Here is a 12,283-nt window from a genome sequence, read left to right as displayed (position 1 = left end):
CTAACCGCTGAGCTATGAAGGCTCACATCAGTAAAAAAAACTAATATTGTATTAAAACTGATTTTCATTGTTAAAAATAAATAGTTAGCCTCCAGCGAGATTTGAACTCACGACCCCTGGTTTACAAGACCAGTGCTCTAACCCCTGAGCTATGAAGACTCACATCAACAACAAAAAAATTATGTTGTATTAAATTTACTTTTAAATTGTTAAAATTAAATAGTTAGCCTCCAGTGAGATTTGAACTCACGACCCCTGGTTTACAAGACCAGTGCTCTAAGCCCTGAGCTATGAAGGCTCACAACAATCAAAAAAATAACGTTGTATTAAAATTGTTTTTACAATGTCAAGTTAAAATAATTAGCCTTCAATGAGATTACAATTTTCGATCCCAGGTTTGCAAGACCAGTGATCTAACCCCTGAGCTATGAAGGCTCATATCAATGAAAAAATTAATGCTGTATTAAAATTTATTTTAAATTATTAAGATTAAATAGTTAGCCTCCAGTAAGGTTTAAACTCACGACTCCTGGTTTACAAGACCAGTGCTCTAACCCCTGAGCTATGAAGGCTCACATCAACAATAAAATTAATGTGGTATAAAATTTAATTTTAAACTATTAAGATTAAATAGATAGCCTTAAGTGAGATTTGAACTAACGACCCCTGGATTACAAGACCAGTGCTCTAACCCCTGAGCTATGAAGTCTCGCATCAATGTAAAAGTTAATGTTGTATTAAAACTGATTTTAAATTGTTAAGAATAAATAGTTAGCCTCCAGTGAGATTTGAACTCACGACCCCTGGTTTACAAGACCAGTGCTCTAACCCCTGAGCTATGAAGGCTCGGATCAACAGAATAAATTAATGTTGTATTAAATTTATTTGTAAATTGTTAAGATTAAATAGTTAGCCTCCAGTGAGATTTGAACTCACGACCCCTGGTTTACAAGACCAGTGCTCTAACCCCTGAGCTATGAAGGCTCCCATCAACAAAAGAATTAATATTGTATTAAATTTAATTTTAAATTGTTAAGACTAAATAGATAGCCTTAAGTGAGATTTGAACTCACGACCCCTGGATTACGAGACCAGTGCTCTAACCCCTGAGCTATGAAGGCTCACATAAACAAAAGAATTAATATTGTATTAAATTTAAATTTAAATTTTTACGATTAAATATACAGCATGAAGTGAGATTTGAACTCACGACCACTGGATTACAAGACCAGTGCTCTAACCCCTGAGCTATGAAGGCTCGCATTAATGTAAAAATTAATGTTGTATTAAAATTTATTTCAAATTATTAAGAAAAAATAGTAAGCCTGCAGTGAAATTTAAACTCACGACTCCTGGTTTACAAGACCAGTGCTCTAACCCCTGTGCTATGAAGGCTCACATAAAAAATAAAATTAATGTTGCATTAAATTTAATTTTAAATTGTTGAGAATAAATAGTTTGCCTCCAGTGAGAATTGAACTCACGACCCCTGGTTTACAAGACCAGTGCTCTAACCCCTGACCTATGAATGCTCACATCAATCGAAAAATTAATGTTGTATTAAAATTTATTTCACATTGTCAAGTAAAAATAATTAGCCTTCAGTGAGATTTGAACTCACGACCCCTGGTTTACAAGACCAGTGCTCTAACCCCTGAGCTATGAAGGCTCGGAACAACAGAATAAATTAATGTTGTATTAAATTTATTTTTAAATTGTTAAGGTTAAATAGTTAGCCTCTAGTGAGATTTGAACTCACGACCCCTGGTTTACAAGACCAGTGCTCTAACCCCTGAGCTATGAAGGCTCACATCAACAAAATAATTAATATTGTATTAAATTTAATTTTAAATCGTTAAGATTAAATAGATAGCCTTAAATGAGATTTGAACTCACGACCCCTGGATTACAAGACCAGTGCTCTAACCCCTGAGCTATGAAGGCTCGCATCAATGTAAAAATTAATGTTGTATTAAAATTTATTTTAAATTATTAAGAAAAAATAGTAAGCCTGCAGTGAGATTTAAACTCAAGACTCCTGGTTTACAAGACCAGTGCTCTAACCCCTGAGCTATGAAGGCTCACATCAGTAAAAAAAAAACTAATATTGTATTAAAACTGATTTTAAATTGTTAAGAATAAATAGTTAGCCTCCAGTGAGATTTGAACTCACGACCCGTGGTTTACAAGACCAGTGCTCTAACCCTTGAGCTATGAAGGCTCACATCAGTAAAAAAAACTAATATTGTATTACAACTGATTTTAAATTCTTAAAATTAAATAGTTAGCCTCCAGTGAGATTTGAACTCACGACCCCTGGTTTACAAGACCAGTGCTCTAACCCCTGAGCTATGAAGGCTCGGATCAACAGAATAAATTAATGTTGTATTAAATTTATTTGCAAATTGTTAAGATTAAATAGTTAGCCTCCAGTGATATTTGAACTCACGACCCCTGGTTTACAAGACCAGTGCTCTAACCCCTGAGCTATGAAGGCTCGGATCAACAGAATAAATTAATGTTGTATTAAATTTATTTGCAAATTGTTAAGATTAAATAGTTAGCCTCCAGTGATATTTGAACTCACGACCCCTGGTTTACAAGACCAGTGCTCTAACCCCTGAGCTATGAAGGCTCACATCAGTAAAAAAAACTAATATTGTATTAAACCTGATTTTAAATTGTTAAAAATAAATAGTTAGCCTCCAGCGAGATTTGAACTCACGACCCCTGGTTTAAAAGACCAGTGCTCTAACCCCTGAGCTATGAAGACTCACATCAACAACAAAAAAATTATGTTGTATTAAATTTACTTTTAAATTGTTAAAATTAAATAGTTAGCCTACAGTGAGATTTGAACTCACGACCCCTGGATTACAAGACCAGTGCTCTAACCCCTGAGCTATGAAGGCTCGCATTAATGTCAAAATTAATGTTGTATTAAAATTGATTTCAAATTATTAAGAAAAAATATTAAGCCTGCAGTGAAATTTAAACTCACGACTCCTGGTTTACAAGACCAGTGCTCTAAACCCTGTGCTATGAAGGCTCACATAAAAAATAAAATTAATGTTGCATTAAATTTAATTTTAAATTGTTAAGAATAAATAGTTAGCCTCCAGTGAGAATTGAACTCACGACTCCTGGTTTACAAGACCAGTGCTCTAACCCCTGACCTATGAAGGCTCACATCAATCGAAAAATTAATGTTGTATTAAAATTATTTTCACATTGTCAAGTAAAAATAATTAGCCTTCAGTGAGGTTTGTACTCACGACCCCTGGTTTACAAGACCAGTGCTCTAACCCCTGATCTATGAAGGCTCGGATCAACAGAATAAATTAATGTTGTATTAAATTTATTTTTAAATTGTTAAGGTTAAATAGTTAGCCTTCAGTGAGATTTGAACTCACGACCCCTGGTTTACAAGACCAGTGCTCTAACCCCTGAGCTATGAAGGCTCACATCAACAAAATAATTAATATTGTATTAAATTTAATTTTAAATTGTTAAGATTAAATAGATACCCTTAAATGAGATTTGAACTCACGACCCCTGGGTTACAAGACCAGTGCTCTAACCCCTGAGCTATGAAGGCTCGCATCAACGTAAAAATTAATGTTGTATTAAAATTTATTTTAAATTATTAAGAAAAAATAGTAAGCCTGCAGCGAGATTTAAACTCAAGACTCCTGGTTTACAAGACCAGTGCTCTAACCCCTGAGCTATGAAGGCTCACATCAGTAAAAAAAAAACTAATATTGTATTAAAACTGATTTTAAAATGTTAAGAATAAATAGTTAGCCTCCAGTGAGATTTGAACTCACGACCCCTGGTTTACAAGACCAGTGCTCTAACCCCTGAGCTATGAAGGCTCGGATCAACAGAATAAATTAATGTTGTATTAAATTTATTTGTAAATTGTTAAGATTAAATAGTTAGCCTCCAGTGAGATTTGAACTCACGACCCCTGGATTACAAGACCAGTGCTCTAACCCCTGAGCTATGAAGGCTCGCATCAATGTAAAAATTAATGTTGTATTAAAATTTATTTTAAATTATTAAGAAAAAATAGTAAGCCTGCAGTGAGATTTAAACTCAAGACTCCTGGTTTACAAGACCAGTGCTCTAACCCCTGAGCTATGAAGGCTCACATCAGTAAAAAAAAAACTAATATTGTATTAAAACTGATTTTAAATTGTTAAGAATAAATAGTTAGCCTCCAGTGAGATTTGAACTCACGACCCCTGGTTTACAAGACCAGTGCTCTAAACCCTGAGCTATGAAGGCTCGGATCAACAGAATAAATTAATGTTGTATTAAATTTATTTGTAAAATGTTAAGATTAAATAGTTAGCCTCCAGTGAGATTTGAACTCACGACCCGTGGTTTACAAGACCAGTGCTCTAACCCTTGAGCTATGAAGGCTCGGATCAACAGAATAAATTAATGTTGTATTAAATTTATTTGCAAATTGTTAAGATTAAATAGTTAGCCTCCAGTGATATTTGAACTCACGACCCCTGGTTTACAAGACCAGTGCTCTAACCCCTGAGCTATGAAGGCTCACATCAGTAAAAAAAACTAATATTGTATTAAACCTGATTTTAAATTGTTAAAAATAAATAGTTAGCCTCCAGCGAGATTTGAACTCACGACCCCTGGTTTAAAAGACCAGTGCTCTAACCCCTGAGCTATGAAGACTCACATCAACAACAAAAAAATTATGTTGTATTAAATTTACTTTTAAATTGTTAAAATTAAATAGTTAGCCTCCAGTGAGATTTGAACTCACGACCTCTGGATTACAAGACCAGTGCTCTAACCCCTGAGCTATGAAGGCTCGCATTAATGTCAAAATTAATGTTGTATTAAAATTTATTTCAAATTATTAAGAAAAAATATTAAGCCTGCAGTGAAATTTAAACTCACGACTCCTGGTTTACAAGACCAGTGCTCTAAACCCTGTGCTATGAAGGCTCACATAAAAAATAAAATTAATGTTGCATTAAATTTAATTTTAAATTGTTAAGAATAAATAGTTTGCCTCCAGTGAGAATTGAACTCACGACTCCTGGTTTAGAAGACCAGTGCTCTAACCCCTGACCTATGAAGGCTCACATCAATCGAAAAATTAATGTTGTATTAAAATTATTTTCACATTGTCAAGTAAAAATAATTAGCCTTCAGTGAGGTTTGAACTCACGACCCCTGGTTTACAAGACCAGTGCTCTAACCCCTGAGCTATGAAGGCTCGGATCAACAGAATAAATTAATGTTGTATTAAATTTATTTTTAAATTGTTAAGGTTAAATAGTTAGCCTTCAGTGAGATTTGAACTCACGACCCCTGGTTTACAAGACCAGTGCTCTAACCCCTGAGCTATGAAGGCTCACATCAACAAAATAATTAATATTGTATTAAATTTAATTTTAAATTGTTAAGATTAAATAGATAGCCTTAAATGAGATTTGAACTCACGACGCCTGGATTACAAGACCAGTGCTATAACCCCTGAGCTATGAAGGCTCGCATCAACGTAAAAATTAATGTTGTATTAAAATTTATTTCAAATTATTAAGAAAAAATATTAAGCCTGCAGTGAAATTTAAACTCAAGACTCCTGGTTTACAAGACCAGTGCTCTAACCCCTGAGCTATGAAGGCTCGCATCAACGTAAAAATTAATGTTGTATTAAAATTTATTTCAAATTATTAAGAAAAAATATTAAGCCTGCAGTGAAATTTAAACTCAAGACTCCTGGTTTACAAGACCAGTGCTCTAACCCCTGAGCTATGAAGGCTCACATCAGTAAAAAAAAAACTAATATTGTATTAAAACTGATTTTAAATTGTTAAGAATAAATAGTTAGCCTCCAGTGAGATTTGAACTCACGACCCCTGGTTTACAAGACCAGTGCTCTAACCCCTGAGCTATGAAGGCTCGGATCAACAGAATAAATTAATGTTGTATTAAATTTATTTGTAAATTGTTAAGATTAAATAGTTAGCCTCCAGTGAGATTTGAACTCACGACCCCTGGTTTACAAGACCAGTGCTCTAACCCCTGAGCTATGAAGGCTCCCATCAACAAAAGATTTAATATTGTATTAAATTTAATTTTAAATTGTTAAGACTAAATAGATAGCCTTAAGTGAGATTTGAACTCACGACCCCTGGATTACGAGACCAGTGCTCTAACCCCTGAGCTATGAAGGATCACATAAATAAAAGAATTAATATTGTATTAAATTTAAATTTAAATTTTTAAGATTAAATATATAGCATGAAGTGAGATTTGAACTCACGACCACTGGATTACAAGACCAGTGCTCTAACCCCTGAGCTATGAAGGCTCGCATTAATGTAAAAATTAATGTTGTATTAAAATTTATTTCAAATTATTAAGAAAAAATAGTAAGCCTGCAGTGAAATTTAAACTCACGACTCCTGGTTTACAAGACCAGTGCTCTAACCCCTGTGCTATGAAGGCTCACATAAAAAATAAAATTAATGTTGCATTAAATTTAATTTTAAATTGTTAAGAATAAATAGTTTGCCTCCAGTGAGAATTGAACTCACGACCCCTGGTTTACAAGACCAGTGCTCTAACCCCTGACCTATGAAGGCTCACATCAATCGAAAAATTAATGTTGTATTAAAATTGATTTCACATTGTCAAGTAAAAATAATTAGCCTTCAGTGAGATTTGAACTCACGACCCCTGGTTTACAAGACCAGTGCTCTAACCCCTGAGCTATGAAGGCTCGGAACAACAGAATAAATTAATGTTGTATTAAATTTATTTTTAAATTGTTAAGGTTAAATAGATAGCCTTAAATGAGATTTGAACTCACGACCCCTGGTTTACAAGACCAGTGCTCTAACCCCTGAGCTATGAAGGCTCACATCAACAAAATAATTAATATTGTATTAAATTTAATTTTAAATTGTTAAGATTAAATAGATAGCCTTAAATGAGATTTGAACTCACGACCCCTGGATTACAAGACCAGTGCTCTAACCCCTGAGCTATGAAGGCTCGCATCAATGTCAAAATTAATGTTGTATTAAAATTTATTTTAAATTATTAAGAAAAAATAGTAAGCCTGCAGTGAGATTTAAACTCAAGACTCCTGGTTTACAAGACCAGTGCTCTAACCCCTGAGCTATGAAGGCTCACATCAGTAAAAAAAAAACTAATATTGTATTAAAACTGATTTTAAATTGTTAAGAATAAATAGTTAGCCTCCAGTGAGATTTGAACTCACGACCCCTGGTTTACAAGACCAGTGCTCTAACCCCAGAGCTATGAAGGCTCACATCAGTAAAAAAAACTAATATTGTATTAAACCTGATTTTAAATTGTTAAAAATAAATAGTTAGCCTCCAGCGAGATTTGAACTCACGACCCCTGGTTTGAAAGACCAGTGCTCTAACCCCTGAGCTATGAAGACTCACATCAACAACAAAAAAATTATGTTGTATTAAATTTACTTTTAAATTGTTAAAATTAAATAGTTAGCCTCCAGCGAGATTTGAACTCACGACCCCTGGTTTACAAGACCAGTGCTCTAACCCCTGAGCTATGAAGGCTCGGATCAACAGAATAAATTAATGTTGTATTAAATTTATTTGTAAATTGTTAAGAATAAATAGTTAGCCTCCAGTGAGATTTGAACTCACGACCCGTGGTTTACAAGACCAGTGCTCTAACCCCTGAGCTATGAAGGCTCGGATCAACAGAATAAATTAATGTTGTATTAAATTTATTTCTAAATTGTTAAGATTAAATAGTTAGCCTCCAGTGAGATTTGAACTCACGACCCCTGGTTTACAAGACCAGTGCTCTAACCCCTGAGCTATGAAGGCTCGGATCAACAGAATAAATTAATGTTGTATTAAATTTATTTGCAAATTGTTAAGATTAAATAGTTAGCCTCCAGTGATATTTCAACTCACGACCCCTGGTTTACAAGACCAGTGCTCTAACCCCTGAGCTATGAAGGCTCACATGAAAAATAAAATTAATGTTGTATTAAATTTAATTTTGAATTGTTAAGATTAAATATTTAGACTCCAGTGAGATTTGAACTCACGACCCCTGGTTTACAAGACCGGTGCTCTAACCCCTAAGCTATGAAGTTTCGCATCAATGAAAAAATTAATGTTGTATTAAAATTTATTTAAATTAATAAGATTACACAATTAGCCTCCAGTGAGATTTGAACTCACGGCCCCTGGTTTGCAAGACCAGTGCTCTAACCCCTGAGCTATGAAGGCTCACATCAGTAAAAAAAAACTAATATTGTTTTAAAACTGATTTTAAATTGTTAAGAATAAATATTTAGCCTCCAGTGAGATTTGAACTCGCGACCCCTGGTTTACAAGACCAGTGCTCTAACCCCTGAGCTATGAAGGCTCACATCAACAAAAAAATTAATGTTGTATTAAATTTAATTTTAAATTGTTGAGATTAAATAGTTAGCCTCCAGTGAGATTTGAACTCACGGCCCCTGGTTTACAAGACCAGTGCTCTAACCCCTGAGCTATGAAGGCTCACATCAACAAAAAAATTAATGTTGTATTAAAACTGATTTTAAATTGTTAAGAATAAATAGTTAGCCTCCAGTGAGATTTGAACTCACGACCCCTGGTTTACAAGACCAGTGCTCTAACCCCTGAGCTATGAAGGCTCGCATCAATGAAAAAATTAATGTTGTATTAAAATATTTTTTAAATTATTAAGATTAAATAATTAGCCTCCAGTGAGATTTGAACTCACGGCCCCTGGTTTACAAGACCAGTGCTCTAACCCCTGAGCTATGAAGGCTCACATCAGTAAAAAAAACTAATATTGTATTAAACCTGATTTTAAATTGTTAAAAATAAATAGTTAGCCTCCAGCGAGATTTGAACTCACGACCCCTGGTTTAAAAGACCAGTGCTCTAACCCCTGAGCTATAAAGACTCACATCAACAACAAAAAAATTATGTTGTATTAAATTTACTTTTAAATTGTTAAAATTAAATAGTTAGCCTCCAGTGAGATTTGAACTCACGACCCCTGGTTTACAAGACCAGTGCTCTAACCCCTGAGCTATGAAGGCTCACAACAATCAAAAAAATAACGTTGTATTAAAATTGTTTTTACAATGTCAAGTTAAAATAATTAGCCTTCAATGAGATTACAATTTTCGATCCCAGGTTTGCAAGACCAGTGATCTAACCCCTGAGCTATGAAGGCTCATATCAATGAAAAAATTAATGCTCTATTCAAATTTATTTTAAATTATTAAGATTAAATAGATAGCCTTAAGTGAGATTTGAACTAACGACCCCTGAATTACAAGACCAGTGCTCTAACCCCTGAGCTATGAAGTCTCGCATCAATGTAAAAATTAATGTTGTATTAAAACTGATTATAAATTGTTAAGAATAAATAGTTAGCCTCCAGTGAGATTTGAACTCACGACCCCTGGTTTACAAGACCAGTGCTCTAACCCCTGAGCTATGAAGGCTCCGATCAACAGAATAAATTAATGTTGTATTAAATTTATTTTTAAATTGTTAAGATTAAATAGTTAGCCTCCAGTGAGATTTGAAATCACGACCCCTGGTTTACAAGACCAGTGCTCTAACCCCTGAGCTATGAAGGCTCCCATCAACAAAAGAATTAATATTGTATTAAATTTAATTTTAAATTGTTAAGACTAAATAGATAGCCTTAAGTGAGATTTGAACTCACGACCCCTGGATTACGAGACCAGTGCTCTAACCCCTGAGCTATGAAGGCTCACATAAACAAAAGAATTAATATTGTATTAAATTTAAATTTAAATTTTTAAGATTAAATATATAGCATGAAGTGAGATTTGAACTCACGACAACTGGATTACAAGACCAGTGCTCTAACCCCTGAGCTATGAAGGCTCGCATTAATGTCAAAATTAATGTTGTATTAAAATTTATTTCAAATTATTAAGAAAAAATATTAAGCCTGCAGTGAAATTTAAACTCACGACTCCTGGTTTACAAGACCAGTGCTCTAAACCCTGTGCTATGAAGGCTCACATAAAAAATAAAATTAATGTTGCATTAAATTTAATTTTAAATTGTTAAGAATAAATAGTTTGCCTCCAGTGAGAATTGAACTCACGACTCCTGGTTTACAAGACCAGTGCTCTAACCCCTGACCTATGAAGGCTCACATCAATCGAAAAATTAATGTTGTATTAAAATTATTTTCACATTGTCAAGTAAAAATAATTAGCCTTCAGTGAGGTTTGAACTCACGACCCCTGGTTTACAAGACCAGTGCTCTAACCCCTGAGCTATGAAGGCTCGGATCAACAGAATAAATTAATGTTGTATTAAATTTATTTTTAAATTGTTAAGGTTAAATAGTTAGCCTTCAGTGAGATTTGAACTCACGACCCCTGGTTTACAAGACCAGTGCTCTAACCCCTGAGCTATGAAGGCTCACATCAACAAAATAATTAATATTGTATTAAATTTAATTTTAAATTGTTAAGATTAAATAGATAGCCTGCAGTGAGATTTAAACTCAAGACTCCTGGTTTACAAGACCAGTGCTCTAACCCCTGAGCTATGAAGGCTCACATCAGTAAAAAAAAAAACTAATATTGTATTAAAACTGATTTTAAATTGTTAAGAATAAATAGTTAGCCTCCAGTGAGATTTGAACTCACGACCCCTGGTTTGCAAGACCAGTGCTCTAACCCCTGAGCTATGAAGGCTCGGATCAACAGAATAAATTAATGTTGTATTAAATTTATTTGTAAATTGTTAAGATTAAATAGTTAGCCTCTAGTGAGATTTGAACTCACGACCCGTGGTTTACAAGACCAGTGCTCTAACCCTTGAGCTATGAAGGCTCACATCAGTAAAAAAAACTAATATTGTATTACAACTGATTTTAAATTCTTAAGAATAAATAGTTTGCCTCCAGTGAGATTTGAACTCACGACCCCTGGTTTACAAGACCAGTGCTCTAACCCCTGTGCTATGAAGGCTCACATAAAAAAAAAATTAATGTTGTATTAAATTTAATTTTAAATTGTTAAGATTAAATAGTTAGACTCCAGTGAGATTTGAACTCACGACCCCTGGTTTACAAGACCAGTGCTCCATCCCCTGAGCTATGAAGGCTCACTGAAGAAAAAAATCTTATTGCATTAAAATTGCTTTCATATTGTCAAGTTAAAATAGTTAGCCTTAAATGAGATTTGAATTTTCTATCCCTGATTGCAAGACCAGTGCTCTAACCCCTGAGCAATGAAGGCTCACATCAATGGAAAAATTAATGTTTTATTCAAAATTATTTTAAATTATTAAGATTGAATAATTAGCCTCCAGTAAGATTTGAACTCACGACTACTGGTTTACAAGACAAGTACTCTAACCCCTAAGCTATGAAGGATCACATCATTAAAAAAAACTAATATTGTATTAAAACTGATTTTAAATTGTTAAGATTAAAGAGTTAGCCCCAGTAAGATTTGAACTCAGGACCTCTGGTTTACAAGACCAGTGCTCTAACCCCTGAGCTATGAAGGCTCAAATGAACAATAAAGTTAATATTGTATTAAATTTAATTTTAAATTGTTAAGATTAAATAGATAACCTCCAGTGAGATTTGAACTCACGACCCCTGGTTTACAAGACCAGTGCTCTAACCCCTGAGCTATGAAGACTAACATAAACAAAAAAATTAATGTTGTATTAAATTTAATTTTAATTTGTTGAGATTAAATAGGTAGCCTCCAGTAAGATTTGAACTCACGGCCCCTGGTTTACAAGACCAGTGCTCTAACCCCTGAGTTATGAAGGCTCATATCAGTAAAAAAAAAAAAAATATTGTATTAAAACTGATTTGAAATTGTTAAGAATAAATAGTTAGCCTCCAGCGAGATTTGAACTCACGACCCCTGGTTTACAAGACCAGTGCTCTAACCTCTGAGCTATGAAGGCTCGCATAATTGAAAAAATTAATGTTGTATTAAATTTATTTTTAAATTGTTAAGAATAAATAGTTTGCCTCCAGTGAGAATTGAACTCACGACCCCTGGTTTACAAGACCAGTGCTCTAACCCCTGACCTATGAAGGCTCACATCAATCGAAAAATTAATGTTGTATTAAAATTTATTTCACATTGTCAAGTAAAAATAATTAGCCTTCAGTGAGATTTGAACTCACGACCCCTGGTTTACAAGACCAGTGCTCTAACCCCTGAGCTATGAAGGCTCGGAACAACAGAATA

At 34.1% G+C, this 12,283-nt stretch overlaps 51 non-coding genes across 51 annotated transcripts in view; all 51 read right to left on the bottom strand.

The window, feature by feature from the left end:
• The window catches only part of Trnat-ugu (transfer RNA threonine (anticodon UGU)), a 73-nt gene extending 51 nt beyond the window's left edge, over positions 1-22 (bottom strand). The window contains exon 1 of the tRNA in view: positions 1-22. This exon is cut by the window's left edge and continues 51 nt beyond it. This is a non-coding gene — a tRNA (tRNA-Thr).
• A 64-nt stretch (positions 23-86) lies between these two features.
• Trnat-ugu (transfer RNA threonine (anticodon UGU)) lies at positions 87-159 on the bottom strand. Its single transcript has one exon. It is a non-coding gene; the product is annotated as a tRNA-Thr (tRNA).
• Positions 160-225: 66 nt separating this feature from the next.
• Positions 226-298, bottom strand: Trnat-ugu (transfer RNA threonine (anticodon UGU)). Its single transcript has one exon. It is a non-coding gene; the product is annotated as a tRNA-Thr (tRNA).
• A 475-nt stretch (positions 299-773) lies between these two features.
• On the bottom strand, positions 774-846 carry Trnat-ugu (transfer RNA threonine (anticodon UGU)). The gene has a single exon. It is a non-coding gene; the product is annotated as a tRNA-Thr (tRNA).
• Positions 847-911: 65 nt separating this feature from the next.
• Positions 912-984, bottom strand: Trnat-ugu (transfer RNA threonine (anticodon UGU)). Its single transcript has one exon. It is a non-coding gene; the product is annotated as a tRNA-Thr (tRNA).
• Positions 985-1,048: 64 nt separating this feature from the next.
• Trnat-cgu (transfer RNA threonine (anticodon CGU)) lies at positions 1,049-1,121 on the bottom strand. The gene has a single exon. It is a non-coding gene; the product is annotated as a tRNA-Thr (tRNA).
• A 475-nt stretch (positions 1,122-1,596) lies between these two features.
• Trnat-ugu (transfer RNA threonine (anticodon UGU)) lies at positions 1,597-1,669 on the bottom strand. The gene has a single exon. It is a non-coding gene; the product is annotated as a tRNA-Thr (tRNA).
• Positions 1,670-1,734: 65 nt separating this feature from the next.
• On the bottom strand, positions 1,735-1,807 carry Trnat-ugu (transfer RNA threonine (anticodon UGU)). The gene has a single exon. It is a non-coding gene; the product is annotated as a tRNA-Thr (tRNA).
• Positions 1,808-1,871: 64 nt separating this feature from the next.
• On the bottom strand, positions 1,872-1,944 carry Trnat-ugu (transfer RNA threonine (anticodon UGU)). The gene has a single exon. It is a non-coding gene; the product is annotated as a tRNA-Thr (tRNA).
• Positions 1,945-2,286: 342 nt separating this feature from the next.
• Positions 2,287-2,359, bottom strand: Trnat-ugu (transfer RNA threonine (anticodon UGU)). Its single transcript has one exon. It is a non-coding gene; the product is annotated as a tRNA-Thr (tRNA).
• Positions 2,360-2,424: 65 nt separating this feature from the next.
• On the bottom strand, positions 2,425-2,497 carry Trnat-ugu (transfer RNA threonine (anticodon UGU)). Its single transcript has one exon. It is a non-coding gene; the product is annotated as a tRNA-Thr (tRNA).
• A 65-nt stretch (positions 2,498-2,562) lies between these two features.
• Trnat-ugu (transfer RNA threonine (anticodon UGU)) lies at positions 2,563-2,635 on the bottom strand. Its single transcript has one exon. It is a non-coding gene; the product is annotated as a tRNA-Thr (tRNA).
• Positions 2,636-2,839: 204 nt separating this feature from the next.
• On the bottom strand, positions 2,840-2,912 carry Trnat-ugu (transfer RNA threonine (anticodon UGU)). The gene has a single exon. It is a non-coding gene; the product is annotated as a tRNA-Thr (tRNA).
• A 476-nt stretch (positions 2,913-3,388) lies between these two features.
• Positions 3,389-3,461, bottom strand: Trnat-ugu (transfer RNA threonine (anticodon UGU)). Its single transcript has one exon. It is a non-coding gene; the product is annotated as a tRNA-Thr (tRNA).
• Positions 3,462-3,802: 341 nt separating this feature from the next.
• Trnat-ugu (transfer RNA threonine (anticodon UGU)) lies at positions 3,803-3,875 on the bottom strand. The gene has a single exon. It is a non-coding gene; the product is annotated as a tRNA-Thr (tRNA).
• Positions 3,876-3,940: 65 nt separating this feature from the next.
• Positions 3,941-4,013, bottom strand: Trnat-ugu (transfer RNA threonine (anticodon UGU)). Its single transcript has one exon. It is a non-coding gene; the product is annotated as a tRNA-Thr (tRNA).
• A 204-nt stretch (positions 4,014-4,217) lies between these two features.
• Trnat-ugu (transfer RNA threonine (anticodon UGU)) lies at positions 4,218-4,290 on the bottom strand. The gene has a single exon. It is a non-coding gene; the product is annotated as a tRNA-Thr (tRNA).
• Positions 4,291-4,493: 203 nt separating this feature from the next.
• On the bottom strand, positions 4,494-4,566 carry Trnat-ugu (transfer RNA threonine (anticodon UGU)). The gene has a single exon. It is a non-coding gene; the product is annotated as a tRNA-Thr (tRNA).
• A 204-nt stretch (positions 4,567-4,770) lies between these two features.
• On the bottom strand, positions 4,771-4,843 carry Trnat-ugu (transfer RNA threonine (anticodon UGU)). The gene has a single exon. It is a non-coding gene; the product is annotated as a tRNA-Thr (tRNA).
• Positions 4,844-5,044: 201 nt separating this feature from the next.
• Positions 5,045-5,117, bottom strand: Trnar-ucu (transfer RNA arginine (anticodon UCU)). Its single transcript has one exon. It is a non-coding gene; the product is annotated as a tRNA-Arg (tRNA).
• A 64-nt stretch (positions 5,118-5,181) lies between these two features.
• Positions 5,182-5,254, bottom strand: Trnat-ugu (transfer RNA threonine (anticodon UGU)). Its single transcript has one exon. It is a non-coding gene; the product is annotated as a tRNA-Thr (tRNA).
• A 65-nt stretch (positions 5,255-5,319) lies between these two features.
• Positions 5,320-5,392, bottom strand: Trnat-ugu (transfer RNA threonine (anticodon UGU)). Its single transcript has one exon. It is a non-coding gene; the product is annotated as a tRNA-Thr (tRNA).
• Positions 5,393-5,870: 478 nt separating this feature from the next.
• On the bottom strand, positions 5,871-5,943 carry Trnat-ugu (transfer RNA threonine (anticodon UGU)). Its single transcript has one exon. It is a non-coding gene; the product is annotated as a tRNA-Thr (tRNA).
• Positions 5,944-6,008: 65 nt separating this feature from the next.
• Positions 6,009-6,081, bottom strand: Trnat-ugu (transfer RNA threonine (anticodon UGU)). Its single transcript has one exon. It is a non-coding gene; the product is annotated as a tRNA-Thr (tRNA).
• A 64-nt stretch (positions 6,082-6,145) lies between these two features.
• Positions 6,146-6,218, bottom strand: Trnat-cgu (transfer RNA threonine (anticodon CGU)). Its single transcript has one exon. It is a non-coding gene; the product is annotated as a tRNA-Thr (tRNA).
• A 338-nt stretch (positions 6,219-6,556) lies between these two features.
• On the bottom strand, positions 6,557-6,629 carry Trnat-ugu (transfer RNA threonine (anticodon UGU)). The gene has a single exon. It is a non-coding gene; the product is annotated as a tRNA-Thr (tRNA).
• Positions 6,630-6,693: 64 nt separating this feature from the next.
• Trnat-ugu (transfer RNA threonine (anticodon UGU)) lies at positions 6,694-6,766 on the bottom strand. The gene has a single exon. It is a non-coding gene; the product is annotated as a tRNA-Thr (tRNA).
• Positions 6,767-6,831: 65 nt separating this feature from the next.
• Trnat-ugu (transfer RNA threonine (anticodon UGU)) lies at positions 6,832-6,904 on the bottom strand. Its single transcript has one exon. It is a non-coding gene; the product is annotated as a tRNA-Thr (tRNA).
• Positions 6,905-6,968: 64 nt separating this feature from the next.
• On the bottom strand, positions 6,969-7,041 carry Trnat-ugu (transfer RNA threonine (anticodon UGU)). The gene has a single exon. It is a non-coding gene; the product is annotated as a tRNA-Thr (tRNA).
• Positions 7,042-7,245: 204 nt separating this feature from the next.
• On the bottom strand, positions 7,246-7,318 carry Trnat-ugu (transfer RNA threonine (anticodon UGU)). Its single transcript has one exon. It is a non-coding gene; the product is annotated as a tRNA-Thr (tRNA).
• A 65-nt stretch (positions 7,319-7,383) lies between these two features.
• Trnae-uuc (transfer RNA glutamic acid (anticodon UUC)) lies at positions 7,384-7,456 on the bottom strand. Its single transcript has one exon. It is a non-coding gene; the product is annotated as a tRNA-Glu (tRNA).
• A 66-nt stretch (positions 7,457-7,522) lies between these two features.
• Positions 7,523-7,595, bottom strand: Trnat-ugu (transfer RNA threonine (anticodon UGU)). Its single transcript has one exon. It is a non-coding gene; the product is annotated as a tRNA-Thr (tRNA).
• A 65-nt stretch (positions 7,596-7,660) lies between these two features.
• Positions 7,661-7,733, bottom strand: Trnat-ugu (transfer RNA threonine (anticodon UGU)). Its single transcript has one exon. It is a non-coding gene; the product is annotated as a tRNA-Thr (tRNA).
• A 65-nt stretch (positions 7,734-7,798) lies between these two features.
• On the bottom strand, positions 7,799-7,871 carry Trnat-ugu (transfer RNA threonine (anticodon UGU)). Its single transcript has one exon. It is a non-coding gene; the product is annotated as a tRNA-Thr (tRNA).
• A 338-nt stretch (positions 7,872-8,209) lies between these two features.
• On the bottom strand, positions 8,210-8,282 carry Trnaa-ugc (transfer RNA alanine (anticodon UGC)). Its single transcript has one exon. It is a non-coding gene; the product is annotated as a tRNA-Ala (tRNA).
• Positions 8,283-8,348: 66 nt separating this feature from the next.
• Positions 8,349-8,421, bottom strand: Trnat-ugu (transfer RNA threonine (anticodon UGU)). The gene has a single exon. It is a non-coding gene; the product is annotated as a tRNA-Thr (tRNA).
• A 64-nt stretch (positions 8,422-8,485) lies between these two features.
• Trnat-ugu (transfer RNA threonine (anticodon UGU)) lies at positions 8,486-8,558 on the bottom strand. Its single transcript has one exon. It is a non-coding gene; the product is annotated as a tRNA-Thr (tRNA).
• A 64-nt stretch (positions 8,559-8,622) lies between these two features.
• Trnat-ugu (transfer RNA threonine (anticodon UGU)) lies at positions 8,623-8,695 on the bottom strand. The gene has a single exon. It is a non-coding gene; the product is annotated as a tRNA-Thr (tRNA).
• A 64-nt stretch (positions 8,696-8,759) lies between these two features.
• On the bottom strand, positions 8,760-8,832 carry Trnat-ugu (transfer RNA threonine (anticodon UGU)). The gene has a single exon. It is a non-coding gene; the product is annotated as a tRNA-Thr (tRNA).
• A 204-nt stretch (positions 8,833-9,036) lies between these two features.
• Trnat-ugu (transfer RNA threonine (anticodon UGU)) lies at positions 9,037-9,109 on the bottom strand. Its single transcript has one exon. It is a non-coding gene; the product is annotated as a tRNA-Thr (tRNA).
• A 338-nt stretch (positions 9,110-9,447) lies between these two features.
• On the bottom strand, positions 9,448-9,520 carry Trnat-ugu (transfer RNA threonine (anticodon UGU)). Its single transcript has one exon. It is a non-coding gene; the product is annotated as a tRNA-Thr (tRNA).
• A 65-nt stretch (positions 9,521-9,585) lies between these two features.
• On the bottom strand, positions 9,586-9,658 carry Trnat-ugu (transfer RNA threonine (anticodon UGU)). The gene has a single exon. It is a non-coding gene; the product is annotated as a tRNA-Thr (tRNA).
• A 64-nt stretch (positions 9,659-9,722) lies between these two features.
• Positions 9,723-9,795, bottom strand: Trnat-cgu (transfer RNA threonine (anticodon CGU)). Its single transcript has one exon. It is a non-coding gene; the product is annotated as a tRNA-Thr (tRNA).
• A 475-nt stretch (positions 9,796-10,270) lies between these two features.
• On the bottom strand, positions 10,271-10,343 carry Trnat-ugu (transfer RNA threonine (anticodon UGU)). The gene has a single exon. It is a non-coding gene; the product is annotated as a tRNA-Thr (tRNA).
• Positions 10,344-10,408: 65 nt separating this feature from the next.
• On the bottom strand, positions 10,409-10,481 carry Trnat-ugu (transfer RNA threonine (anticodon UGU)). Its single transcript has one exon. It is a non-coding gene; the product is annotated as a tRNA-Thr (tRNA).
• A 205-nt stretch (positions 10,482-10,686) lies between these two features.
• Positions 10,687-10,759, bottom strand: Trnaa-ugc (transfer RNA alanine (anticodon UGC)). Its single transcript has one exon. It is a non-coding gene; the product is annotated as a tRNA-Ala (tRNA).
• A 203-nt stretch (positions 10,760-10,962) lies between these two features.
• Positions 10,963-11,035, bottom strand: Trnat-ugu (transfer RNA threonine (anticodon UGU)). Its single transcript has one exon. It is a non-coding gene; the product is annotated as a tRNA-Thr (tRNA).
• Positions 11,036-11,643: 608 nt separating this feature from the next.
• Trnat-ugu (transfer RNA threonine (anticodon UGU)) lies at positions 11,644-11,716 on the bottom strand. Its single transcript has one exon. It is a non-coding gene; the product is annotated as a tRNA-Thr (tRNA).
• A 204-nt stretch (positions 11,717-11,920) lies between these two features.
• Positions 11,921-11,993, bottom strand: Trnat-ugu (transfer RNA threonine (anticodon UGU)). Its single transcript has one exon. It is a non-coding gene; the product is annotated as a tRNA-Thr (tRNA).
• A 64-nt stretch (positions 11,994-12,057) lies between these two features.
• On the bottom strand, positions 12,058-12,130 carry Trnat-ugu (transfer RNA threonine (anticodon UGU)). Its single transcript has one exon. It is a non-coding gene; the product is annotated as a tRNA-Thr (tRNA).
• A 64-nt stretch (positions 12,131-12,194) lies between these two features.
• Positions 12,195-12,267, bottom strand: Trnat-ugu (transfer RNA threonine (anticodon UGU)). The gene has a single exon. It is a non-coding gene; the product is annotated as a tRNA-Thr (tRNA).
• Positions 12,268-12,283: the final 16 nt, after the last annotated feature.

This window comes from Ascidiella aspersa, chromosome 8 (assembly GCF_963924565.1).
Source record: "Ascidiella aspersa chromosome 8, kaAscAspe10.2, whole genome shotgun sequence".
Classification (NCBI taxonomy): domain Eukaryota; kingdom Metazoa; phylum Chordata; class Ascidiacea; order Phlebobranchia; family Ascidiidae; genus Ascidiella; species Ascidiella aspersa.
This window is presented reverse-complemented; position numbering and strand designations above follow the sequence as displayed.